Source organism: Tachypleus tridentatus, chromosome 13 (assembly GCF_004210375.1).
Source record: "Tachypleus tridentatus isolate NWPU-2018 chromosome 13, ASM421037v1, whole genome shotgun sequence".
NCBI classification, from domain to species: Eukaryota; Metazoa; Arthropoda; class Merostomata; order Xiphosura; family Limulidae; genus Tachypleus; species Tachypleus tridentatus.
The window spans coordinates 83,208,330-83,223,669 of record NC_134837.1 but is presented as its reverse complement, the minus strand read 5'-3'; the positions used below and the strand labels follow the sequence as shown (position 1 = coordinate 83,223,669).

Genomic DNA, 15,340 nt, shown 5'->3' with positions numbered 1-15,340 from the left:
TGCGTTATCATCAAGTCGATAGTGCACTGGAGAATATGAAATTAAGACGGTGGTGGTGGTGGTGGTGCATCAAGCCAAAATAAATGAGGAGCATAAATTTTAAACTGTATTTCACTTCCAGCTTTCCTCTCTCTGCAATAATCACTTTGTTTACATATAATCACGCCCTGTATAATAGATTACTAAGCTCTTATAAGCTAACATAGATTATCTTGTAAGAATTCTAATTTTTCAAAGGGTATTTGAATATCTTAAAGCATGTGAAGTTAGAGACGTGAGTTGTTAGAGTATATTCACTTGAGTAAATCTGTTAAAATATGTAGAGACTTCTCATCTCAGTAACATTATAGAATAAACTCACTTTATCCATTTCATATCGTTTAAAAATTTACATAGTTTGAGCGTTGATTTATTTTTAATTTTTTACTCATGGTAGGTGTATAAACAAATTACCGTGTGTCGTGTTTTTTAAATACTTCGTTTATGAAAGTCCTTCGAATCTGGATTTTCATCAAAAACATTTGACTCTCGAAGATAAAAACGATGTTTTCGATTTTATTCGAGCAGGACAAGCCAATTATTAAATAACAAATAGTTTATCTTTCAAAACTTGTAATGCATACTAAAGAAATGTACACATTTTGATAATAAAGTTAGAAAAAATATAACATTCTAATTCCAGTTTTGTGTTCTAACCTTGAGGAAGCCGTAAAGGCGAAACATCTATTAAAATAAAAGTTCTCTTATGATTGATTATCTGTAAGAATCGCTTTCTTTTAACTTTATTATCAGAATAATGAATAACCATATTGTGATCTTCCCTTAAAAAGTTATTATTAGCTTTCTTAATCTATCGGTAAGTCCAACAAAAAATAATTTAAATACGTAAACTATTTATGAACTTTCTATCTGGCATGGTCAGGTGGTAAGGCACTCGACTCATAATTCGCGGGTTCGAATCGCCGTCCCATCACACATGGGGGCGTTATTATGTGACACTCAATCCCACTATTGGTTAGTAAAAGAGTAGCTCAAGAGAGGCGGTGAGTGCTGATGAGTAGCTGTCTTCTCTTTAGTCTTATACTGCAAAATTAGGGACGGCTAGTGCGGATAACCCTCGTATAGTTTTGCGTGAAATTCAAAACAATTTGATGTGCTCCTAATGGTGAAAATGAAAATGTTCCGTGGAAAAAATGAATGGTCTTCTATAGTTGCATGAGTGCTTGTTTTGCTTTCAGACTCATACAATCTCAAATAAAGGGGAAATTCTGGTCATCTGGAAACTTTTCAAAGGACAACTTATATATTAGTGGTATGAGTATATGAAAATCTAAACGTTTGTGTTATAGTAAGCTTTGTTAAACTTATGTCTAATTCTTCTGATGATAAAACCATTTTTATAGTTTTATACGTAACAAACACTTATAAAAATATTTACTTGTACAACCATTTAGCTTACACATAATTAATTCCCAATTTTTAAAGACGATTATACTCTGTATACTTCCCTTCAAACGTTCTTGATTTTCAAAGTTGTGAAAATTTTACCATATTTCGCACACATTCCAGTTAATGTCTAGCTTTAGAAAATATGCGTATTTCCTTTTTAATGAGTTGTTTACACTTAGGAAAATATATAAAACATTGTAATGCTGTCTTGGTTTCTTTGATTTCTGCTTACTATTATAGTACCACTAGTGATACTATCGATACTACGGTGTGATTTTCTCATTCATAACGTTATTTAACGAGCTGAGCACTAACAATAACATATTTCAAATTGATCCTCTCTGTAAAAATGTGTGATTAATGTTATGAAAAGTTTTAATTTATCATTTATATTGTTGTAACCGATTATCTTCAATGTTTTAATATAGTTGTTTACTAGAGGCAGCTGCTAACACGATGATGATGCTAGACTTAAAATTTATAAAAATATTCCTAGAATGTTCATAAATGTTAATAATCGAGATTTTGAAAAATATCTGTAAACAAAGATACCTTATAAATGCAAGAATCAGTGAAGTATTGAGTCAGTTTTCAATTCGTTCACTGATTGAAAAGTTAGTAAAGTATTCACGTTAGTATTAAACACCGTGGATATTCAGTTATTCGATGGATTAGTCATGAACTTTTACAAATTTATTGCACGTTAGTCATACTACCATCACCAAGCAAATTTCTGAAGTAAGAGAGGTAAAAAATGTTACCTGCAAACTTAGGCCAACAACTGTGTACAAGTAATAATAGCTTTTAGCAAACGTTACGGAAGAGAGAAATTAATTTGTTATCCTTACATGTACTGAACTTCGCATTGTTTTCACCAAATAATCTAAACTAACCTACTAAATGAGAGGCACTAGAACACGTTATGAACACCGTGCGTGTACAGCATCCTCCAATCTAAGGCTAGAAATTTTCTATTGTTTTAACGTTGTTTTTGTTGTTGTTGAATACGTTATTTTAAATTGTTTGGTGAAAATTATTAGCAGACCAGTTTACTTAACGATAACAAATTAATATATTTCTTCCTAAGCATTTCTACTTACTTATACGTTGTTGTAACTTACAAGCCTACAGTTACAAATGACGTTCCAATAGAAATACTTTACTAATTGTACTATTACTAACGTAGAAATAAACTTGTATAATTTCGCAGATGATTTATCAAGTTAATGATTGTACACAATAACTAACAACTGATTCAAATGGGTTATTGATACTGGAACAAAACCAAGAGAAAACAAAACAGCTAATTCATTGCTAGCTTAAAGCAAAATGCTCACTGCAACCCAAACCTCATTAGCTATTTGCATCTAATAAAAATTGTCTAATCTTATTTATATCTCTGGTTTAGTTTCTTGACAACGAAAAGTATTTCGATTCCTAATATGCCTCAATATTCTAGAACTTAGTTTATCTTAACACGAGGCGCCTCTAGTAAGTTTGTTGTTTAGAATTAAGCACAAATCTACACAGTGGGCTAACTATGCTCTGTCCACCATAGGCATCGAAACCCTGTTTCAAGGGATGTGAGCCGTCAGATAAAACGCTGTGCCACTGAGGGCCCTTTAATTAAGATCTAAGTTTAAAATATGGCTTAAACACTATATAGTCTAGTTAATATTAAAACGTAATTTCAATTATTCAACTCACAGATTCTTTAAGTTAACAGATAATGTACTAAAAAGTCACATTTTTGTAGTCTTTAATGCATGTCTTCAAATGAATTGCAATCTAGTAAACAATTTACATAAAGACTTCAATTTGTCTAATATTTGGTTGCAATTGCTGTTTAGGCTTATATTAAACTTAGTTTTATGAATGAAAGAAATTATAAGTTTTTTGAGAAAACATACTCTAACTTATGCTAATTTTATGTTACTTCCTACTAATAGGATTTCAGTAGGTAATGAAGCTTCCTCAATCAAATTAGCCATTTGGTAAAATTAGGTTATCAAAAGGCCATCCCATAATTTGGGCCTTCGAGTTTTTACAAAATACAACAAAAATCAAGAAACGAAATTAATATTTTACTGAGTAGAATGGCATGTGGAATGAATGCGAAACTATTCCTCGATATTAATAAATTTTACACTGCATTATATTTTTCTGCTTGGCACTACAAAGTCATCCAGTGTTTTGGCGGCTCCAGTATCAACCAGGAATTCGACCTCACAATTATGTATTTTTCTTGGCATATACCAAGAACCGTTTAGCTCTGAATAAACAGAACTGGCAACAAAACTTACCTGGTTTTCAAGAGTTATTCCAGAGTAGAAGTGGTTGCAGCCATAAGTTGTCAAGCCTTCCTGCATCTGCACAGTAGTTATGTGGAATGGTTAGTTTTACCTATCTTGCGGCAAGGCAAGTTTAGGTCAGTTCATGCTATAATACTCTGTAAACCCACAAACAGAGCCGATGCTTTGGCCCTCTCTTCCAGAATAATGTTTAATAAAGGCACTTGTGATATTTTCTGTGACACAATCATCATGATAATTCCTGAAGGTTTTCCCACTGGTATTACTACGATGCCCGTTGTAGCTGTTTCACGTTCCCAGGACGTGTCTGCATCTGGGTAATATGTGGTGAAAGATGGCCTTTATATCACGTTGTCTTCTCAAGATGGTCATTTCCAGCTACCACTGTGAGCTTCTTCTCTTGCAACCTCTTCAAAATTACCACATTAAACCACATATATTGCTTTCATTAGAGTACAGATGCTTCAAATTTCAAAATGATACTACATCAGTTGTTTGGCAGTCTCTTTATTAATTTATCCATGAGGATATTCTCACGAGCTATTGATGCCATGGAAGGATACATCTTCCCATATAAGTAATGCACATCATTCACTTAAGTAGCCAAATTCTCTGAGAGACTTATTTTCTACGTCTTGAACTCAATCTAGTTTATAACTCAGTTTTCCACAAGGTCGTCGTACCCTTGGAACATCGGTAAGTCTACGGATTTACAACACTAAAATCAGGGTTTCGATATTCCTCGGTGGACTCAGCAGATAGCTCGATGTAGCTTTGTAATAAGAAAACACACACACATACCACAAGGTCAAAATGCTTGTGCAAATTAGTTACAACTGTATCCCAGTCATTGGACTTTTCACCATCCAAGTACCTTACTGAGTCAAATGATGTTTACCTGCTTGTCCTCGAGCCAACCTGTTTTAATCAATAACATGCTTAAAATATTTAAATAAGTATTCCAGATTTTATTTTATACTGGATGAGAAATTTGCTTATTTTGTTAAAAGGAACTTGTGGGTGTAGAAACGGGTGATTATAGCACTACTTTTGCCAACACTACACTGAAATACGCATAATATCAAAGGTGCGGGTTGATGCACAGAGACCCTTACATTCAAACAACTGTTTTATCTCTGCTTCTGGATGGTAAGATTATGAATTGTCGTAGGAAACATGTCTTCTAGTTCTGAAATACCTCGGCGGTCTTCAAGACCCAACATGGCTTTAGCAGCTCACCTCCTAATCTCTGAGAATCTCTCACCTGTCCCACAGTTTACTGTATTTGTTAAACTGTTCTTGCTGTCTCTCCTGGTAGTAAGACAGTTCTAACGTACAGACTTCATCAGCCAGTGGCACTTTCAGTCTCAGTTAAGTACCCACTGATAACAATGACCAGGTTTGGAGAAGGGTTTTTTTGACTGGCAACAAGCTGAATGCCCTACAAAGACTTCTCTACTCAGTTTCAGGTGTTCAAGTTCACAGCTACACACGCCTTTTGTGGCCCAAGGATAATATTCAGGAGCAAACCCTGTTCAACAGATTTATAGATCCCAGAGCATCACTGGCATGTCTATATCAAGAAGAAATCTTCTCACAGACCTTGCTACTTTCTCAGCTGTTGAATGCCTCAATTTGTACATAAGACATTAATCTGGAAAATGTCATTTCCAAGTTACTGAAATATAAAACTTCTGCTACACAAAAATATACAGAAGTACGGAGAAACACACACATCAAAAATAAATACTCTGGTCACAGTACCAAAATTTCGCCTTATCACCTAACTCTGTGATATCCTCAGTTTCGCAGATTTACTTTCTAGTTAGTAATTACAAATAAAAGGAGGAATGGTAAGTATAACAAAGAGGTAAAAACAAAAATGACTTGATGTGGTTTAAGAAAAGACACTGGATAAAATGTTAAACAAAATCAAATCAAGAGAGAAGCGAGCAGTATGTTGGATGGCACTCCTACATTACAGAGATTGTTGAATTTTCTATCTATTTTCGAGATATCTCTGTTATAAGATGAGAAAGTATAACATGAGGTAAATAAAAGCAATAATGCCATCTCTCCCAGAGCACAGTGTACCCACATCTTTAATTTTCCCAGGTGAAAGTAAGGAATCTCTAACTTTTAGACATTTTTTGACACTTAAACACAGTGATGTTACTAAAGAAAGTAAATATGAAATACAAAACTAACCCTCTGTTAACTTCGTTCATAAGAAAGATCTAAAAATACTTAAGTGGAAAAGATGTCTTGATGGTGTGTAACTAGCTCATAAAATAAAGTCAGTGTTGTACAAAGCAGGTTTCTTATATGTGAAAATCTGTAAAAGTATATCTATTAAAAAATATGGTAGACCAAATGGATTACTTTTCTAAACAAAGGGATGGAAAAAAATTAACTCGTCTCCAGTTATTACCATACTACCCTCCCAAGCCTTAGAACAGTATACCACAATTCTTAGTTTACCTTTCAAATAAACATATTCAAGGAAGGTAACTCTCAACGTATATTAACTGGTGCAAATGTTTGAGCTACTCTTTAGAATGAATACGATCCCCAATCCAGAACAGGTTATGTAGAAAAAGAGGCCAAGTAGGTATGAGCTTTTGAAAGAAAAAAGATAATTCAAACACTTGCATTACAATTAAAGTAGTCATAATAATGATAACAAAACAGTCAAGCCTTGTTTATTTAGGCGTCACAGATAAAAAAAAACATTAGTTTTACCTATCCTTTACTACTGTAGAATATATATTCAGTCAGGTATATTCAGGTAAGTGTTTAAAGGTTTTTCCTGCAAGTGTTTGAATTCTATATATGAATATATATGTGTATCAAACACTTAAACAGGACTTTAGAAACTGCGAGGAGGTTATAATAATAAGTTTTGCAAGAAGAATAGTTATAAAAATTATTAGTCAAATTGTATCAACCGTAAAAGCTACAAAGTAAACTATTTTAAAAGAAGTAATAACTGTAGTTGTACTACCCAAATAGCGATACCACATCCTACCTATTTTTCACTAAAATACACATTAAGAAACAGCTTTATCATGTGGATATAGATAAGTGTAAATGACTTATTTAGAAAATTGTTTAGACAAAAAATGTCTTAACTTTATAAAGGTGTTAGGAATCGGGCGAACACCAGCAATAGCAAACCAATAAGCAGCTCGAAGAGGATATAACATGTATAGCGACCGTATAAGCCATAACACGTGTGATAAGAACGGTACATCAATGCTGCGTTCTACTCCAATTCTTAAAACAGAGTTTGGTACCAAAGAAAGACCATCAGTTCAATGTTGTCACTGTGGTTATACACAACACATAGGTCGCAATTGCCATGTGGCTAAGGACAAGATTTGCAGTAAGTATCATTTTCAAGGGCAACTCACTGCCATATGCAGGACTAAGGATTTTTCCAAGCAGATAACCGTTTCGCTTGTAAGAAAAAAGTGGATGATATGGCTAATTATAATTTGTGTAATGGTACAAAATCATCAGAAGATGGAAATGTTTTTGTTTTGTCGAATAGTAATGAAAATGTCTTGACCATATGATTGGTGGTTAGTAAAATTCCGTTATCAGTGCTTTAAGACTCGGGTATGAATTGTAATGTGTAAATGAAAGTGTGAAACTGTCTCAACATGATATTTCATACACACCTCGTGTTACCTACAACACCCTCTATGTCTATGGATGTAAATAGTGAAAAAAATTGTTGTGGACATTTCTGTTAACCCTACAAAGAGCAATGTGATTAGAGCTGAGTTTTCGTAGTTAAAGGTAGCAGAAAGTCTTTGTTAGGTTGTAAAACTGCGCTACAATTAGATACGTATAAGGATGGGTTATAAACACTGTCTATCCCCTAACATGGAGTAAGATATTGATGTCATTATGAGTAAATACCCCAAATGTTTTGATGGCCTCAGTAAATTAAGAGATTATCAATCAGAACAACACGTTAATGAGACAATGAAGCCTATTGCACAACCAGTCCATAGAATTCCGTTTATTTTGCATCAGAGTAATAGAAGAAAATTTGAAGAAGGAAGCTGAAAGAAAACGATATAATCGAGATAGTATCAGACCCTAGTTTGTGGATTAGTTCAGTGACTGTCACGCCTAAATATTCGGGCAAGATAAGGCTATGTAAAGATATTAGGAAAGCTAATGAGTCAATGCAACATGAAAGACATCAGATTCTCCCTATAGTAGATGAGGTGTTTCACAACATGAATGGCTCAAATTTATTCAGTAAACTAGATTTCTGTTAAGACTATCATCAACTCGAGCTCAGTGAAAAATCTAGAGAGATCACAGTATGTATGACTTGTAGATATCTTTATTATTAACATAATCAAGCTGTGTTTGGTATTTGTTCAGCCCCCAAAACTTACAAGCACATCATTAGGCAAACTTTGCAGGGATATAAAAGTGCTGAGAACATTTCGATCGATATTATCTTACACAGACATCCTCATAGTGAGCATAATTAGAGGCTTAAAGAGAAAGATTTGACTCTAAGCAAAAATGAGTTACAGTTCGAACTTTCACAGGCTGTGTTCATGGGACATTTGTTAACCGAGAAAGGTTAACCTCAACTTCAAGCCGTTAAACATATGAACATCCTGGAAACGTCAGCAGAAGTCCATAGTTTTCTAGACTTAGTTAATTTCAGTGCTTACTTGCAGAAAGGTTGTATAGGTTAACTCATAAAAAATGTTAGGTTTGTTTGGGGCGACTAACAACAGAAGTCATTCAATGCATTAAAACTGAAACTGGCATCTACAGAAATTTTAATCTAAATGCTAAAACACAACAATCTGTTATGCAAACCCAGTGGATGTAGGGACCATTTTAACTCAGAAACAACATGATCAATTGAAAGTAATATCATGTACTATCATAGCTCATCATATATCAAGAAGCTGTATTCATAAACATATTGTATGGAATTTTGTTCGAGTGGATCACAGGTCATAAGCTGCTTGATTTCATCTATTTACGAAAATTAGAGCCATCAGCACATACAGAAGAGTGGGTTTTGTATTTCTAACCCTATTTCTTTACTGTACTTCATAAATCAGATCGACAGATTGTTGCAGATTCATTGTCACGGTTGTTTCAAAACGCAACAATAGATAACTTATGTCGCGGAAGAGTATATGCATTTCTTTGCAAAATCTGCAGTGCCTAAAACACTCACAAATCGACAAGTAGAACACATCTCTGCTAATGATCCAGATTTAACTAATTTAACAATTTCGATAGCTTACCTTATCACACCACACACAGTAACTGGAAAGTCGTTAGCCAAATTATTGTTTAATAGGCATCTTAGAACCAAATTACCTCAAGGTATAGTAGATAAGAGAGACAGACTTGCATCAACACGTATCAAACAAAAGAAGAAAGGAAAAGTTAAATGCTGACAAATTGAAGGATAGAGAGTCGATGATTAGGGTAGGTGACAAAGATTTAAAGCAGCAGAAAAAGATGAACAGTCGACAAATTTGAACACAAATCATATGATATAATTGCCAAATACGGCATTCGGGTCGTCATCCAACCTGATGAGTAAGTTTTCAACAAGAATGATTCAAGCTATGTCAGGTAGTTTACACAACTACAGCAAACTTCAGTCACTAATTACTGTCGTGCTCCATTGTCAAAACCTTAAGGTCAGGAGAGTCATTACCAACAACATCAACACGTAGTCCTTTGCCAATAACGTCATCAACACATGCTTATTCACCTGAATCGTCGGAAGTCATGCAGCCAGGCCCAGAGATGACAGCCACATCAACTCACTAGCTACCTATGCAGGTCATCATGAATTTCCCATCCACCATACGGATATCAAACACATAGTAGTTCTGTTTGTTAGATCATTTAGTATGTACACATTTGTTTGTTTGTTTAAACAGAGCTTAGGCAGGTCGCTGCTCTGTATTTGTGTTTAATGTGATGTAGAAACGCTACTGTTTTACAGCTACAACCACACTATTCCAGAAAAGTTCTCATGTTAAATTACAAGGAAAAAAGGGGTGTAATATACGAGGTCTGTTCAAAAAATACGCGGACTGTTTGAATTGCGCGGCTCCAGTTGGTTCTAGGGGAATCCGCTTGGTGTCGCTAGGTTCACACAGATCAACTGATTACGACGCCATTTCCCGATTGCAGATATCTTCATTTGTGTATTAGCTACGCGGTTGTAAGTGAAGTGCGATTTTTTTCGTTTGGCGGATTTCAGAATGAATGACCTGAAGGAGCAACGACTCGCTGTGAAATTTTGTGTTAAACTTGGAAACTCTGCGACTGAAACTTTTGCTATGCTTAACACGGCTTACGGTGATGTTGCTATGAAGCGTACGACATGTTTCAAGTAGCATGAACGTTTTAAGGATGGTCGACAGTCCATTGAAGATGATGAGCGTCCTGGACGTCCTTCCACGTCAACTGACGACCCACACGTCGACAAAATCAACACCCTGGTGCGGGCAAATCGACGTCTGACTGTCAGGGAGCTTGCTGAAGAGTGTGGGATATCAGTTGGATCTTGTTACGAGATTTTGACCGAAAAATTGAAGATGTACCGCGTTGCTGCGAAATTTGTGCCTCAGAACTCGTGAGTTTTTGGCCAAACACTCAATCACTGTTCTTCCCCACCCTCTCCCTACTCACCTGACCTTGCTTCTTGCGATATTTTCTTGTTCCCCAAACTCAAAAGACCCTTGAAAGGAAGAAGATTTGAGACGATTCCCGAGATTAAGGCAAATGCGACGAAGGAGCTGGAGGACATTACAAAAGAAGCGTACCAGGACTGTTTCAACAAGTGGAAACACCGTTGGGATAAGTGTGTGCGTTGGGGAGGAGAGTACTTTGAAGGGGTCCCAGACCTGTAACTTCTAAATAAAGTACATTTTGTTTTATGACGTCAGTCCGCGTATTTTTTGAACAGCCCTCGTATGTATGATTTTGTATTTTATTCATAACTAGTTGGACTACGGTCTCCTAAACGAGTATTATGTAAATTAGTGATTAATGTAAGGTTATCTTGAGACATGAAAAGTTGCTTCTCTTATATATAAATGTAAAAACGCAATAATTCCCTGAAAAACAGCAAAACATAAAATGTGAAATTGCAAATGTTCATGTATCTCCACATGTACCTGACAAACCTTCAGGCCAAATTTCGTGAATATCCATAAACAAAAGGCAAATTAGTGGTAAAAAACGCTAAAAAAAAAACTGCAAAATGCAAAACTGAGAATTTGTATGCATGGACCTAATGAACCTCCATACCAATTGTGATTAAGATCCATTCACACCCTACGAAGTAGTTACACGAACATACAGCATTCAATAATATTATATTTATATAGATATTATTTTGTACCAGTTATGAAAATACCTTGTTTCCGCCACTAGTGCACTCTTAATTGAATAACATTTTTCTATTGAGGGGAGAAATTTGTTGGATAAATAAAAGCCGAGAGTAGTACACGGTGTGTATATGGAGGTCGTTATTGAGAAAAACATTACACCCCGTTATACACAATTTTCACCAAATTACAGTTACAGAAATAGCAGAAAACATGAAATATTCAATCAGGAAATGAGTAAAGCGTAAATTTCAGTTATGCAAAAGCACAACTTCCTGAATATAGCCAGACGTTTGTGGCTATTTATAAATCTGATAGTTAACCCTTAGAAACAATATAATAATGTAATATTATTGTGTTATAAAAATATTGCCAAAAGTAATGAAGAACTATGATATCTTACAGTATACTTCAATATTTAATAATATATTACTTAATTACTACTATAAGTAAAAAAATATATATATTTGGTCTGTGAAGAAGTTCGTCATTTGTGCATTTCAGATAGAAATGGGTTAATTTTTACATCTTTGTTTAGTCAAGGGCTTATGTTTAAGCGTTTTGTCTGCTAGTTTGTGTGATCATCTGGAGAGGATGATAATTTATGTTAAGAAATTGGTTGCTTGAAAATTTTGGGTAAATGCTACATTTCTTTTGATACTAGATTACATGTTGAACTTTCCCATCCAGCTAGGGTGATTATAAGAAGAAAAAAAAAGTTTCACAATTACTCACATCATACGTCATAAATAGTATGGCATAGGACATAGAGATTGCACAAGTATTAAGAGTATTATGTGACTGCAAATCCACAGTTGAATCATGTTTCCATCAGGGGTAATAACTACGATTTAATGTCTGATCAATCGCAGCAACTGTTCAAAATGTGCTCCACCAGCATCCAGAATATTTTGCATCCATATGACAATGGACATTACAATAACAACACTCATCTCATTTGATATGTTGGTTGCTTCTCAATCAGTAGCATCCTTGAGCTCTGGTATTGTACGAGGCTTCCCACGATACACACGACTCCATGTATATATTCCCCCAACCAGAAATCAGCTGGCATTAGGTCTGATGGATGAGGTAGCCAATCACTACAAAAGTGACATTGACTTATTATGTCCTGAAAGCATTCTCACAAGACATGTTTCAGTTTGGAGGATCACTATCCTTCAAGAAAACCATAGTGTCTATCACATTTCATTGTTGCAGCATGAGAATCACACTGGTTGTGAGAAATGTATAGTACTGTGCCAGCTTGCATTCCAGTTGTTTTGTTTTGCATACCAGGTGCTGACAGTTCTTTAAAAACAGTATGATAAAATAACAAAGTCAGCTACAAAACCAATCCATACTCTCATCTTAGCATCATGGATGTACATAGATGTTGTGTGTAGATTAATTTCCAACCAGATAAAGCAGTGGTGTGTTTTGACCTTCTAGAAAGGATTAAATTTGCTTACCAATAACTGAAACAAAAAGGGTTAAATTCATCTCCTTTCCTTCAATGCTTGAACATTATGCAGCTTGTAAGGAACTATTTGCAAAGTCACCCAGAGTCTTATGAAGAGTTAAAATTAGCAGATACTGGAACTGGGTAACATAATGTGCACTGCTATACCTATATGCACTTGTATTGGCCTATTCTGTCACAGTTTGGTTAACCTAAGCAATAGTTTTAGTAGTTGCCAACAGTCTGCTTCTTCGTAGATTATTACAAGTGCAATCCGTCTCCTAATATTTTCATGAACTTATGGCCACACTGGAACAAAGCCCTCTGAAGGTGTTGTGTGATATTACCTAAAACATGCCTCCTTATACCCTTTAATAACATTTCACTAGTTCACCCTCGTGTACACACTTTTCAGTTTCATATTAGTTGGATGAGCACTATAAAAATAAAGTATAATATCTTCCATATTGATAATGTTCAGAAATATCACACCCAACCACCACCATATATATTTATATGTAAGAATATAAGACATATACATATAGGATACATATCAAAACTGTGTTGTCAGTAACATTACCTGGGGAAATGGAGCAAAGCAATGTTTCAGCATATTGGGGTGTTAGTTACATCATTTGGGAAAATACACTACACTTTTTTCACTGCTTCAATAAACCATCAGCTTATATTTACCAATGGGTCTATGAGTTGATAAACCAATTAAAATTTCACTCCATAAAATAATATTTGTATTGCGAGTACAAACCAAGCAAGTTGACTATATGTTATACATAGTTATATGCAAAGTGTTAAAATGTAAAATGGATATTACCTGCTGTATAAATATAAAGCCTGATAATGAAACACAATAGTTTCAAACTGATGATTTGTAACACAGAGCTACATTAAATTGCAAATCAATATACGAATTTTCAATAAATTAGTTGATCAAAACATTGGGATTGGTATCACTATACTCACATATTAACAAACATTGAATTTTGTTGTCGTTAATTACAGGTGGACCTAAGACTTGAGTTTTAGCATAGCTTGTAATAAATACAAATACCAAATTCAACTACTGGAAATTTACTTTCATAACAAGTGTAAATTACATAAAGAGTAAGAGGCTGTAACTGTATATATGCATTTTTTTATGTTAATGTAATATGTAAAAAAAAAACCTGACAATGCATATTTTTCTAATAATTGTCTTCATCATCTTTAATAGTTGTATATAATCCAAATATGCACATAAATTATTTTTTGAGTTATCAATTATTTATAATTTTTATCACTACAGAGTTCTTCATAATGTTGTATGTGTGTGTGTGAATATCATACATATCATTGCTTTCATATCAGACTTGTGTACATCTAAAAGCAAAACTTAACAGTTTATTTCAGAATTTAGCACAAAGCTATGCAATGGGCTATCTGTGCTCTACCTACCACAGGTATCAAAACCCAGTTTCTAGTGGTGCGAGTCAGCAGACATACCACTGTGCCACTGGGGAACCAAACTTAACAGATTCAGAAATACGTGATTATGAAATTGAGTCATATGAATTACAAATAGACACCATTTCAAATTGGTGAAAAAAAACAGAATGTGGTAGCAACATATTTCTGAGAGCATTTCCATATGAAACAAACCACAAAAAAAAATATGAAGTTGGGTGATTTTAAAATGACAGCAATTGTATATAACCACACATACATACATGCATGCATATATATAATCATTAATATTGAAGTTCTGATGGTAGTGTGCTGAGGAAATATTTATCTCACATACAATCATTGTGACAAGAAAAAAGTCAAATCCAGAACTTTATTTCAATTTAGGTACAAACTTGTCTATCTATAAAAAGATTTTTTTTTTAACACACTTCAGTTTTCAGTAAGAAACATATTTACACTATATACAATTTTAACTTCAGAAATCACATATAATGAAAATATAAAGCATTACTGAAAAAAAAAAAATACTAAGATGTACTGAAAACATAGCATATTCATGCAAATACTAACCACACAATACTACTGAACTACATACTATTCTAGGTTTACACTGCGTGTTGGAAAAATAGTGAAACAATAATTCTGGCTCCTCAGACTTAAGGAAACTCACAGTAATATCACATTTCCCTTTCCTTAGATTTGGTAGTACATGGAAACTAATTTCTAAGTTCAGACACACATAAGACAGTATATGGTTCCTGAAGTATACTTATTATAAGATACCTCTTACCTTTTGATTATATAAATAAAATCTTCCAATAATTTAAACTAGTCCATTAATTTATTATTATTCCTATATTAATTAATGTTGCACGTCCACAGATTCCTCCCATAGTTTTAGAGCTAACAGAATTAAGCTGAACATGTAGACTCATCCAGGGGCATCCATTCCTGTATAGGTAAAACATGCCCTGAAAGTTGCCAAAAAGGGTGGTGGTCTACAAGTAGGTTTTAAAGTGAGCCCAAATCTAGCATCATATTTTGTATTACTGACCTCTTACAGATCCCAAGAGTGTCATGTTTGAAAGTGTGTTAATACCATCCCTCAGAAGCTGCTACCATGGAACAGGTTTCCTAATAATATTTTCCTGGTAAAAAGCTTCTTTTCCATTAGAGTGATTGTAGAACTAATAAAGTAATGGAAAAACTTTATTAGTAGTTTCAGACTTCTGTGAATCAAGAGGATG

General features: G+C 34.3%; 1 long non-coding RNA gene across 1 annotated transcript in view; it reads left to right on the top strand.

The window, feature by feature from the left end:
• Nucleotides 1-15,340, top strand: part of LOC143239483 (uncharacterized) — a 56,855-nt gene that overhangs the window by 30,964 nt on the left and 10,551 nt on the right. The gene's annotated exons all lie outside the window — the stretch shown is intronic.